Source organism: Callorhinus ursinus, unplaced genomic scaffold (genome assembly GCF_003265705.2).
Source record: "Callorhinus ursinus isolate GAN/ISIS: 27379988/994484 unplaced genomic scaffold, GSC_fseal_2.0 scaffold67, whole genome shotgun sequence".
Classification (NCBI taxonomy): domain Eukaryota; kingdom Metazoa; phylum Chordata; class Mammalia; order Carnivora; family Otariidae; genus Callorhinus; species Callorhinus ursinus.
Window position 1 is genome coordinate 471,804 of NW_027397129.1, and position 12,844 is coordinate 484,647.

At 32.4% G+C, this 12,844-nt stretch overlaps 1 pseudogene; it reads right to left on the bottom strand.

Annotated features, from left to right (window-relative positions):
* The window catches only part of LOC112821689 (peptidyl-prolyl cis-trans isomerase-like 1 pseudogene), a 198,402-nt pseudogene extending 193,246 nt beyond the window's left edge, over window positions 1-5,156 (bottom strand).
* Window positions 5,157-12,844: the final 7,688 nt, after the last annotated feature.

Consider the following 12,844-nt stretch of genomic DNA (forward strand, 5'->3'; position numbering starts at 1 on the left):
TTCTTTCTTTCTTTCTTTCTTTCTTTCTTTTTCTTTCTTTCTTTCTTCTTTCTTTCTTTCTTTTACTTGAACAACATTCTTTTTTATTTATTTTTGTTTTAAAAATTTTCATGTTCTTAATCAAATTCCAGTTAGTTAACATACAGTATAATCTCAGTTTCAGGATTCAAATTCAGTGATTCATCACTTACATCAAACACTTGGTGCTCATCACTACAAGTGCTCTCCTTTACTCATCACCCATTTAACATCCCCTGGCCCACCTCCACTCTGGTAAACATCAGTTTCTCTATACTTAATAATGTCTCCTGGTTTGCCTCTCTCTCTCTCTCTCTCTTTTCTTTTTTGCCATATGTTCATCTGTTTTGTTTCTTAAATTCCATATGAGTGAAATCATATGACATTTATCTTTCTCTGACCAATGTATTTTGCTTAACATAATAATCTCTACTTCCATCTATGCCATTGGAAGTGACAAGATTTAATTATTTTTTATGACTGAGTAATATTCCATTATAGATAGATAGATGGTAGATAGATAGATAGAGATAGAGATATATAGATATAACCTCTTCTTAATCCATTCATCAGTCAATGGACATTTGGGGGGTCTATCCATAATTTGGCTATTGCTAATAATGCCGCTATAAAAAATCAGCATGCATGTATCACTTCACATCAGTATTTTTGTATCCTCTGGGTTAATATCTGTAAGTGCAGTTGCTGGATGGTTGGGTAGTCTATTTTAAACTTTTTGAGGAAACTCCATACTGCTTTCTAGGGTAACTGCACCAGTTTCCATTCCTACCAAGAGTGCAAGAGGGTGCCCCTTCCTCCACATCTTCATCAACACCTGTTGTTTCCTGTGTTATTAATTTTAGCCGTTCTGGCTGGTGAGTGGTGATATCTCATTGTAGTTTTGACTCATATTTCCCTGATGATGTGTGATATTGAGCATATTTTCATGTGTCTATTATCCATCTGTATGTCTTCTTTGGAAAAATGTCTGTTCATATCTTCTGCCCATTTTTTAACTGGATAATTTGTTTTTGGTGTGTTTAGTTTGATAAATTCTTTATAGAGTTTGGATACTAATCCTTTATCAGATATGTAATTTGCAAATATCTTCTCCCAGTCCATACGCTGCCTTTTAGTTTTGTTGATTGTTTCCTTAACTGTGCAGAAGCTTTTTATCTTGATGAAGTCCCCATATTTTACTTTTGCTTTTGTTTTCTTTGCTTCAGGCGGCATATCTAGTAAGAAATTGTTATGACTGATGTCAAAGAGGATACTGCCTGTGTTGTTCTCTAGGATTTTGATTGTTTCCTGCCTCACATTTAGGTCTTTCATCCATTTTGAATTTATTTTTGTGTATAAAGTATGTAAGAAAGTGGTCCAGTTTCATTCATTTGCATATTGCTGTCTTCTTTTCCCAACACCATTTACTGAAGAGACTGCCATTTTTCCATGGCATATTCTTTCCTGCTTCGTCAAAGTTTAGTTGACCATATAGTTGTGGGTCCATTTCTATATTTTCTATTCTGTTCCATTGATCTATGTGTCTGTTTTTTGTACCAGTATTATCCTGTTTTGATCACTACAGTTTTGTAATATGACTTGAAGTCCAGAATTTCCAGATTTTTTTTTCTTTTTCAAGGAAACTATGCCTATTCAAGGTCTTGTGTGGTTTTGCACAAATTTTAAAATTGCTTTAGCTTTGTGAAAAATTTTGGTGGCATTTTGATAGGGATGGCTTTAAGTGTGTAGATTGCTTTGGTTAGTATAGACATTTTAACAGTATTTGTTTTTCCAATCCATGAGCATGGAGTATCTTTCCATTGCTTTGTGTCACCTTTAATTTCTTTCATCAGTGTTTTATAAGTTTTCAGACTACAAATCTTTTACCTCTTTGGTTAGGTTTATTCCTAGGTATCTTATTTTTTGTTGTTGTTACAATTATAAATGGGATATATTCCTTAATTTCTCTTTCTGCTACTTCATTATTGATGTATATAGATGCAGCAGATTTCTGTACATTGATTTTTGTGTCCTGACAATTTACTGAATTTGTGTATTATTTCTAGCAATTTTCTGCTGGGGTCTTTTGCATTTTCTATATAGAGTATCGTATCTGCAAATAGTGAAAGTCTGACTTCTTCCTTGCTAATATGGATGTCTTTTATTTCTTTTTGCTGTCAAATTGCTGAGGCTAGAACTTCCAATAAGTACTATGTTAAATAACAGTGGTGAGAGTGGACATTCCTGTCTTGTTCCTGACCATAAAGGAAAATCTCTGTTTTTCCCCATTGTGGATGATGTTAACTGTGTGTTTTTCATATATAGCCTTTATTGTGTTGAGCTATGTCCCTCTAATCCTACTTTGTTGAGGGTTTTTATCATGAATGAATGTTGTCCTTTGTCAAATACTTTTTCTGCATCTATTGAAATGATGATAAGGTTCTTATCTTCTTATTAATTTGACATATCACATTAATTGATTTTTGAACATTGAACCACCCTTCCATCCTAGGAATAAGCCCAAATTGACCATCGTGAATTAATTTTTAATGTACTGTTGGTTTTCGTCTGCTAGTATTTTGTTGAGGATTTCTGCATCTGTGATCATCAGGGATATTGGCCTGTAGATCTCTTTTTTAGGGGAGTTTTTATCTGGTTTTGGTGTCAGGATAATGCTGGCCTCGTAGAAATAATTAGTTTTCCTCCCTTTTCAAATTTTTGTAATAGTTTGAGATTTGGTTTTAACTCTTCTTAAATGTTCGTTGGAGTTTGCCTGTGACGCCATCTTGTCCCGGACATTTGTTTGTTGGAGGTTTTTGTTTTATTACTGTTTCAATTTCTTTGCTGGTAATTGATCTCTTCAAGTTTTCACTTTTCCTTGTTTCAGTTTTTGTAGCTTGTTTGTTTGTTGGAATTAATCTATTTTTTCTAGCTTTTCCAATTCGTTGGCATATAGTTTTTCATCGTATTCTCCTATAAATGTTTATATTTCTGTGGTGTTTATTATTTTTCCTCTCTTATTTGTGATTTTTATTTGGTCTTTTTCTTTTCTTTTTGATAAGGCTGGCTATGAGTTTATCAATTTATTAATATTTTTTCAAAGAACTACCTCCTGGTTTCATTGATCTGTTCTATTGTTTTAGTTTCCATATCATTTATTTCTGTTCTAATCTTCATTATTTCCTTCCTTCTGCCAGATTTGGTCTTTATTTGTTGCTATTTTTCTATCTCTTTTAGGTGCAAGGTTAGGTTTCAAATTTGTGATTTTTCTTGCTTCTTAAAGTAGACCTGGATTGCTATATACTTCCCTCTTATGACCCGTTTTGTTCCATCCCCAAAATTTTGGACTGTTGGTTTTTCATTTTCATCTGTTTCCATGTATTTTTAAAATTTCTTCTTTGGTTTCTTGTTTGACCAATTCATTGTTTAGTAAAATTTTGTTCAACCTCTATGCATTTGTGTTCTTTCCAATTTTTGTTTTTGTAGTTTACTTTTAGTTTCATAGACTTGTGGTTAGAAAAGGTGCATGGTATGTTTCAAATCTTTATTTGTTGAGGCTTGTTTGTGATGCAGTGTGTGGTCTAGTCTGTTTTTTTTTTAAGATTCATTCATTTATTTTAAAGAGTGGGGGGCAAAGGAAGTGGGAGAGAGAGAATCCTCAAGGAGATTCCCTACTGAGTGCAGAGCCTGACACACAGCTTGATCCCAACCCCCTGAAATCATGATGTGAGCTGGAATCAAGGGTCAGATGCTTAACTGACTGAACCACCCAGGTGCCCCAGTGTGTGGTCTATTCTGGAGAATGTTCTATGTGCACTTGAAAAAAAATGTGTATTCTGCTGTATAAGGATAGAATGTTCTGAGTATATATTAAGTCCATCTGGTTCAGTGTGTCATTCAAAGCCATTGTTTCCTTGTTGGTTTTCTCTTTAGATGATCTATCCACTGAGGTAAGTGGTATGTTTAATTTCCCTACTATTATTGTATTATTGATTAGTTCCAAATGCATTTGTTATTAATTATTTTATGTATCTGTGTGTTCTTATGTTGAGTGCACAAATATTTGCAGTTATTATATCTTCTTGTAGCATTGTTCCCTTTATGATTATTCAGTGCTCTTCTTTGTTTCTTGTTACAGTGTTTATTTTAGAGTCTATTTGATCAGATATAACTATTGGTACTCTGGCTTTCTTTTGAAGTCCATTTGTATGATAAATATTTCTCCATCCCCTCACTTTAAATCTGCAGGTGTCTTTATGTCTACAATGAGTCTCCTGTAGGCAGCATATAGATGGGTCTTGTGGGTTTTTGTTGTTGTTGTTATTTGTTTGTTTTCTATTCTGACACCCTATATCTTATGTTTGGGGCATTTAGTCCATTTATATTCAAAGTAATTATTAATAGATATGTGTTTATTGTCAGTTTATTACTTGTTTGTCATTATTTCTGGAGATTTACTCTGATCTTTTCTTGTCTTTGTCACTTTGCCTCACGTTTCCACTTAGAGTCCCCTTTAATATTTCTTGCCGAGCTGGTTTAGTGGTCACAAACTCCTTAGTTTTTGTGTGTCTGTGAAACTCTTTCTCTTTCTATTTTGAATGATAACCTTGCTGGATAGAGTATTCATGGCTGCAGATTTTTCCATTCAGCACTTAGAATGGAACAGGCCACTCCCTTCTGGCTTGCCCCATTTCGGTTGAGAAATCTGCTGCTAGCCTTATGGTCCTTCATTTGTAAGTCAAGGAATTATTTTGTTTTGCTGCTTTTAAGATTTTTACTTTATCACTATATTTTGCAAATTTAATTATATTATATCTTAGTGTTAGCCTGCTTTTCTTGATGTTGATGGGAGTTCTGTGTCTCTTGTGTCTGGATGTCTGTTTTCTTCACCAGATTAGGGAAGTTTTCAGCTATTATTTTTTCAAAAAAAATTTCTTCACTTTTTTCTCTCTCTTCTTTTGCAACTCCTATAATATAAATATTATTACATTTGATGGAGTCACTGTGTTAAGTCTATTCCTGTGTTGCATAATTCTTTCTCTTTTTTGTTCAGCCTCATTATTTTTCATTACTTTGTCTTCTGGGTCACTAATTCTTTCCTCCGCCTCTTCTGGCCTGCTTTTCATTGCATCAGGCATGATTCCAATTTCATTTATTGTACTCTTCATCTCTGGTTGGATTTTATTAACTCTTTTATCTCTGGGTTAAGGGTCTCACTGATATCCTCCCTTCTTTTCTCAAGCCCAGTGAGTATCCTTATGATTGTTTACTTTAATTCTCCATCTGGAATGTTACTTATATCTATTTTGCTTGGATCTCTGCCTAAGGCCTTACCTTCTTCTTTCATTTGGGAAAAATTCCTCCATCCTTGCATTTTGTCTATGTCTCTGCATTCTTCTGTATATTAGAAAAGCCAGTTATGTCTCCTGCTTCTGAAAGTAATGGCCCTATGAGGAATAGGTCATGTAGTGATCAGGGACTGACACTTCAGTGAGTGTTTCCAGTGTGTGCTGCATGTACTCTGCTGTTGTGTTTGGCTGCTCTATCCTTCAGGCCATTAGTCTCCAGAAGCTCTCCTTGCTTGCTTTGGGCCATGTTTGATCCCTGTCCTGAGGTCACATTCAGGACTTTGCACTGAGGGTGGAGCCCAACAAGGAGCTCAATCCCAGGACCCTGAGATCACAACCTGAACCAAAACCAAGAGCTGGCTGCTTAAACTGACTGTGCCACCCAGATGCCCCAAATTTATTTTTAATTTTTTGAGGATTGTCCACAGTGTTTTCCATGGTGACTGCATCATTTTACACTCTCATCAACTATACCCAAGTATTACAATTTATCTTCGTCCTTGCCAACACTTGTTATTCTTTTTCTTCTTCTTTTTATTTGTGTCCATCTTAATGGGTATAAGGTGTTAGATCAATGTGGTTTTGATTTTAATTTCTTTAATTATCAGTAAAGTTGAACATCTTTTTATATGTATTTTGGTCATTTGTATATTTTATTTGGAAAAATTTGCTTTCTTTGACCATTTATTTGTTTGGTTGTTTTGTTATTGTTGAGTTACAAACATTGTTTTTATGTTCTGAATATTAACCCATTATCAAATATATATTTTCAAATGTTTTCCCTCATTCCATTGGTTGCTTTTTCACTCTGTTGACTAAGGCATGCAAATTTTTTTTATTTTTGTTTTTTGGCGGTTTTTTGGCCCACAAATTTTAAAATCTGACTAATCCTTTTGTCTATTTTTTGCTTTTGGTGTGTAATGCAAGAAATCAGTGCCAAGTCCAATACCATGAAGATTTCCTTTTATGTTTTCTTCTAGGAATTTAATAGTTCTAGGTCTTATGTTTAGATCTTTAATCTATTTTGACTTAATTTTTGTATATAGAGTTAAGTAAGGGTTCAACCTCATTCTTCTGCAGATGGATATGTAGTTCTCTCAAAACAATTTGTTGAAGAGATTGCTCTTTCTCCATTGTGTGATATTTTCATTTTTGTTTAAAACTATTTCAACATATGTGTGAGAGTTTATTTTTGGGTTCCCTATTCACTTCCATTAGTCTATGTATCTGCCTTTATGTCATTACATCACTATTTTGATTATTGCAGCTTTGTAGTATGTTTTTAAATCAGAATATATGAGGCCTTCAACTTCCATTTTTTTTTTATTTTTTAAAGATTTATTTATTTATTTGAGAGAAAGTGAGTTAGGGGGTTGCAGGGGGAGAGGCAGAAGGAGACAATATTTAGGCAGACTCCCTGTTGACCTGAGCTGAAATCAAGGGTCAGACACTCATCAAATGAGCCATCCAGTCACCCCAGTTCTGCTTTTTAAAGACTGTTTTGTCCATTTAGGATACCTTTCTGGGATTTTGATGGCCCATGCATTGAATCTATAGATCAAATTGGAAAAAGAAAACCGACATCTTAACAAATTTTTCCTATATATGAGTATGGACTATTTTTTCCATTTGCTTAAAACTTTGATTTACTTTATTATAGGTCTACCAATTTTCTTTCTCTTTTCCTTTTTTTAAAATTTTTTATTTTATTTTATTTTTTATTGTTATGTTAGTCACCATACAATACATCCTTAGTTTTTGATGTAGTGTTCCACGATTCATTGTTTGTGTATAACATCCAGTACTCCATGCAATATGTGCCCTCCTTAATACCCATCACCGGGCTAACACATCTCCCCACACCCCTCCCCTCTAAAACCCTCAGTTTTTTTCTCGGAGTCCATAGTCTTTCATGGTTTGTCTCCCCCTCCAATCCCCCCCTTCATTTTTCCCTTCCTTCTCCTAATGTTCTCCATGCTATTCCTTATGTTCCACAAACAAGTGAAACCTTGTGATAAATGACTTTCTCTGTCTGACTTATTTCACTTAGCATAATCTCTTCCAGTCTCATCCATGTTGATGCAAGAGTTGGGTATTCATCCTTTCTGATGGCTGAGTAATATTCCATTGTATATATGGACCACATCTTCTTTATCCATTTGTCTGTTGAAGGGCATCTCAGCTCTTCCCAGTTTAGCTATTGTGGACATTGCTACTATGAACATTGGGGTGCATATGGCCCTTTTTTTCACTACATCTGTGTCTTTGAAGTAAATACCCAAGAGTGCAATTGCTGGGTCATAGGGTAACTCTATTTTTAATTTTTTGAGGAACCTCCACACTGTTTTCCAAAGTGGCTGTACCAGCTTGCATTCCCACCAACAGTGTAAGAGGGTTCCCCTTTCTCCACAACCTCTCCAACATTTGTTGTTTCTTGCCTTGTCAATTTTTACCATTCTAACTGGTGTAAAGTGGTATCTCAATGTGGTTTTGATTTGAATTTCCCTGATGGCTAATGATGATGAACATTTTTTCATGTGTCTGTTAGCCATTTGTATGTCTTCTTTGGAGAAGTGTCTGTTCATGTCTTCTGCCCATTTTTTGACTTATTTGTTTTTTGGGTATCGAGTTTGAGAAGTTCTTTATAGATCTTGGATGTCAGCCCTTTGTTTGTACTGTCATTTACAAAGATCTTCTCCCATTTCTTGGGTTGTCTCTTTGTTTTCCTGACTGTTTCCTTTGCTGTGCAGAAGCTTTTAATTTTGATGAAGTCCCAAAAGTTCATTTTTGCTTTTGTTTCCCTTGACTTTGGAGAAGTGTCTTGAAAGAAGTTTCTGTGGCCGATGTCGAAAAGGTTACTGCCTATGTCTCCTCTAGGATTTTGATGGAATCCTGTCTCACATTGAGGCCTTTCATTCATTTTGAGTTTATCTTTGGGCATGGTGTATTTTTCTTATTTAAACCTTGTACACACTTTGTTAGATTTATACCTATTTCATAATGTTGGCACTAATATAAATGCTATTTTATTTTTCATTTCAAATGTCAATATTAATTGCTGGTATGTATGAAAGTAAATGGCTTTTTATATTAACCTTGTATCTTGAAAACTTTATTTACTTATTAGTACCAAGACTCTGTTGTTGTTGTTTTGTTTTGTTTTTGTTATTGTTGTTGATTTTTTTTTGGAATTTCCTGCATAGACAATTTTGTCATCTGTGAACAAATACAGTCTTAATCCTTCATTTCCAATATTATGCCATTTACTTTTTTTTAATGTATGTATATATTTATTTTTGTCTTATTGCATTAGCTCAAACTTTCAGAATGATGTTTAATGGGAGTAGAAAAACGGAGTTTCTTGATTTCAATAAGAAAGCATTTCAGTCTTTCACCATTGAGAATAATTTTAGCTGCAAGGTTTTTGTAGATATTTTTTATTAAGTTGAGGAAGTTTACCTTTACTAGTTTGCTTAGAGTTTTTATCATGAATAGATGTTGGTTATTTTCATGTTTGAATCCTTTGTTACTTTACTTTATTTCTTGCAACATTTACTATGTACTTGAAAGGATTTGGGGTCTATTTTAGACAGTATTTCTTAGTGTTGATAATATTAGATTTTTGGCATAGCTACTAGGTATTGAGAATGAAACAGAGGAATCTCTACTTCCTTTTTCCACCTTTCCCTCTATGCCCCAGCATTCTAGTCTTTTTAAATGATTTCCTCATTTACCTCTAATATGCCAATTACTTTTACATTTATAGGTAATGTCTCATGAGCCTCAATATGGTTTAGGTAGTGTCAATAGCTCCCCACTAAAAATTACATTAAATTCTCTTCTTCAAATATTAGGATAGAAAAATAACACATTTCAGAAAAAATACTTTATATCATCTCTCCCTAGTAAGAAGGTCAAATTTCTAAGTCTAAGTATAATGTTTATGAAGACATTATTTTCTCTAAAAATGGAATATGGGGAAAACCTATACTTTCCCCTGTATTATATTATTGATTAGCTAGTTAATTACCTTAATTACTTGCTTCACTCTGAAATAGTAAATAAAATTATAGATTAGTCTAGTACATTTTATTTTTTCTCTCAGAAATTATTTACTATCTTTTAACTAACAGTCAAAATCTTACTTATTATACTTTCGATAATTTTGGGTGTGTTAGTCACTGAGTATAAAATGTCTGGGCTTTGGTACCAGGAAACCAAAGTTTGAAATAATGGCACATCAGCTTTGTCACTGGTTAAAATAATAATATTAATAATAATAATAATATAACTTATAGTACAGAATTATTAAAAGAATTAAATGAAATAACATTTACCACTGTTCATATAGATGTTGTATAAATGTTTATTATAAATACATCTAAGAAAGTTTGAATTTAATGTCAGGATATTTTTGCTTACAAATAGATTAATTCTATTAACATATATGGGCTAAATTAGATTTGCAGTATATTCTTAACTAAATGAACAAACACCATTTTATTCTACTTTTTCAATATATTATTTTTATTAGGATATGACAGCCTGATGAATTATCACAATGAACACAGAGATGTAATATACTCACCCTGATCAAGAGATGAAACACTACCAGCAATCTAAAAGCAGCCCTTTTACCCCCTTTTTTGCCTTCTCCCAGGATTAATTCTGCTTGCTCTGAAATTTATATCAATAAAATAAAACAATATGTAACAATACATATCTGGCTTCTTTCATTCATGATTATTTGTAAGACTCCACTCTGCTGTTGACTATGGAAGGAGTTTGATCATGGTTATTGCTATATGGTATTCTGTTGTATGAATGTGTCACAATTTGTTAATATTTTCTACTATTGGGGTCATTTATTATTTCCAATTTGGAACTATGAACATATATATATTTTTATGGACTTTATAAATTTATTTTCAGTACATACCTGCTTATATAATTTCAGGGCTGTAGAGTATGTACGTATTTAGCTTTAATATATACTGACAAAAAGTTCCCTGAAGTGGTTGTATGAATTTAGACACCTTTCAAAATTGTTTGAGAATTCAAACCATTTCCTCTCTTGATGAATATTTTTATTGCCAGTATTCTAAATTTTAAATTTAATAATGTGTAATTATAGATTTAATTTGTAACTTTGTTGAATAATAAAACTAAGTATGTTTTCATAAGTTTAGTGACAATATGGATATCCTCATTTTTGAAGCAATTTGGGGCTTTGGCCAATTTTTAAAAATTTGGATTTCTGCCTTTGGCTTGCTGATTAGGAATTCTTTATATATATATATATACATATATATATATATACGTATATATATGTGTGTATATATACACATATATATGTATATATGTATGTAATGGATATAGAAAGAATTCCTAATTTTTATATTTATATGTACATTATATATATATATTATATACAATACATATATATAATCTCCATTTCCCTCTCGATAGATGATAGATGATAGTTGTAAATATTTAGATAGACAGAGTTATAGATATTTATAGATTTATAGATGTAGACACAATGTTCTCTCTGTTCCTTCTTTTTTCACTCTTCACTGATCTCTTGGATAAACAATTATTTTTTAAAGATTTATTTATTTTAGAGAAAGAGAGAGAGAGAGAGCAGGTGGGAGTGGCAGAGAAAGAGGGAGATAGAGAATCTTCAAACAGATTCCCCACTAAGCACGAAGCCCAATGTGGGGCTTGATGCAGGGTTCAATCTGAGGACCCAGAGATCATGGCCTGAGGCAAAATCAAGAGTCAGCTGCTTAAGTGACTAAGCACCCAGGCACCCCTTGATAAACAATTTCTAACTTTAATGTGATGCGATTTATTATTACTTCCCCCTTAATGGTTAATGTTTTTGTATACAATTTTAGAAATCTCCCTATCTTACAGGCTTGAAGATAGCTTTTATGTGTCTTCTATAAACTAATCATTTCATCTGTCACATTTAAATCCATAATTGATTTCTTTGTGTGGTCTGAGAAAGAGGTAAAAAAAAATATATATATATATATATATTTTTGTTTTGTTTTGTTTTCATACGAAGAGCCAGGTTACTCAGAATCATTTAATGAGAAATTTTTTCTTCCTCCATTGTCCTACAGTACCACTTTTGTCATAATAGAAGTGTCTATATGTTTGTGGGCCAGTTTCCAGACTCTAATTCTGGCTCATTTTTTTTTTTTATCTACATTTGCAACTTTAAAACTTTGTTTCAATTATAGTCACATTTAAATAAGTCTTGATTTCCAGTAATATGAGACCTTCCACGTCATTTTTTTTTTTCCCATGAGTTTGCCATGGCTACACTGGGTTCTTTACATTTCACACAAATTTCAGAAATAGCTTCTTAATTTCAAAAATCAAAGGAAAAATCTCCTGGAATTTAGATTTGAATAACACTGAATATATACATAAATTTAGGTGGAATTAATATCTTGCATGATTAATATTTCCAATCTATGTACATGGTATATTTTTCGGGACACTTTTAGGTTTTCCTCAATTATTTTCAATAATGTTTTATATTTTTTTGTGTAGAAAGTTTGCACATCTTTTTAAAATTGTTTTCTAAGAATATGAAAATTTATGACATTACTCTAAAAGATACTGTTGTTTAATATTGTTTTATAACTTGTTGGCATAGAAGTATAAATATCATTTTAGTATTAACTTTATATCTAGAGGTCTTGTTTAATTTACTTTTAATTCACATATGTAAACTGTAGATTATTCTGGATTTTGTACATGTATAACCATGTCTTTGTGAATAATGGCAGTGTTGTTTATTCCTTGCCAATATTTTATCAGTGTATTTTCCTTTTATTAGTCCTGAATTTTCTTGACTAATATTTGCTTATGTTGTTTGCAAGTATGCTTATAGGAGAGTGTGGCCTATTATTTTCCTTTTCTGTAATATTCTTTTAAGTGTTTTATATCAGTTATATTCTACTCTTATAACACAAGTTGGAAAATGTCCTGTTTCTTTTGTCTAATCTTTGAAGACTCTGCCTAAGATTAATGTAATTCTTCACTTAAATGTTTCAAAAAGTTCACTAGTTAAGATATTATATCTTCCAGTGTAGGGAGATTTTTAGCAAAATAATTATTTGTTCTTTTCCTCTATTTTCCTGCTAAGCCTTTTAAAAATGTTTGCCAATTTTGTTATTGTTCTCAAATAAACTTTTGCTTTGTTGAATATTTTATTGTGCTTTTTTCTATTACACTAATATCTGCTCTTTATCATTGTTCTACTTTATTTGGGTTTAACTTTAAATTCTTTTTCTGACCTAAGATAAACCCCAAGTAATTGATTTTCAATATTTTTTCCTTAAATATGTATTTAAAGTGATGAATTTTGGGTGCTTGGGAAGATGGCAGGGAATACATGTCCTAAGCTCACCTCATTAAATGGATACACCTAAATAACAGCCACATCAGTGTAACTAATC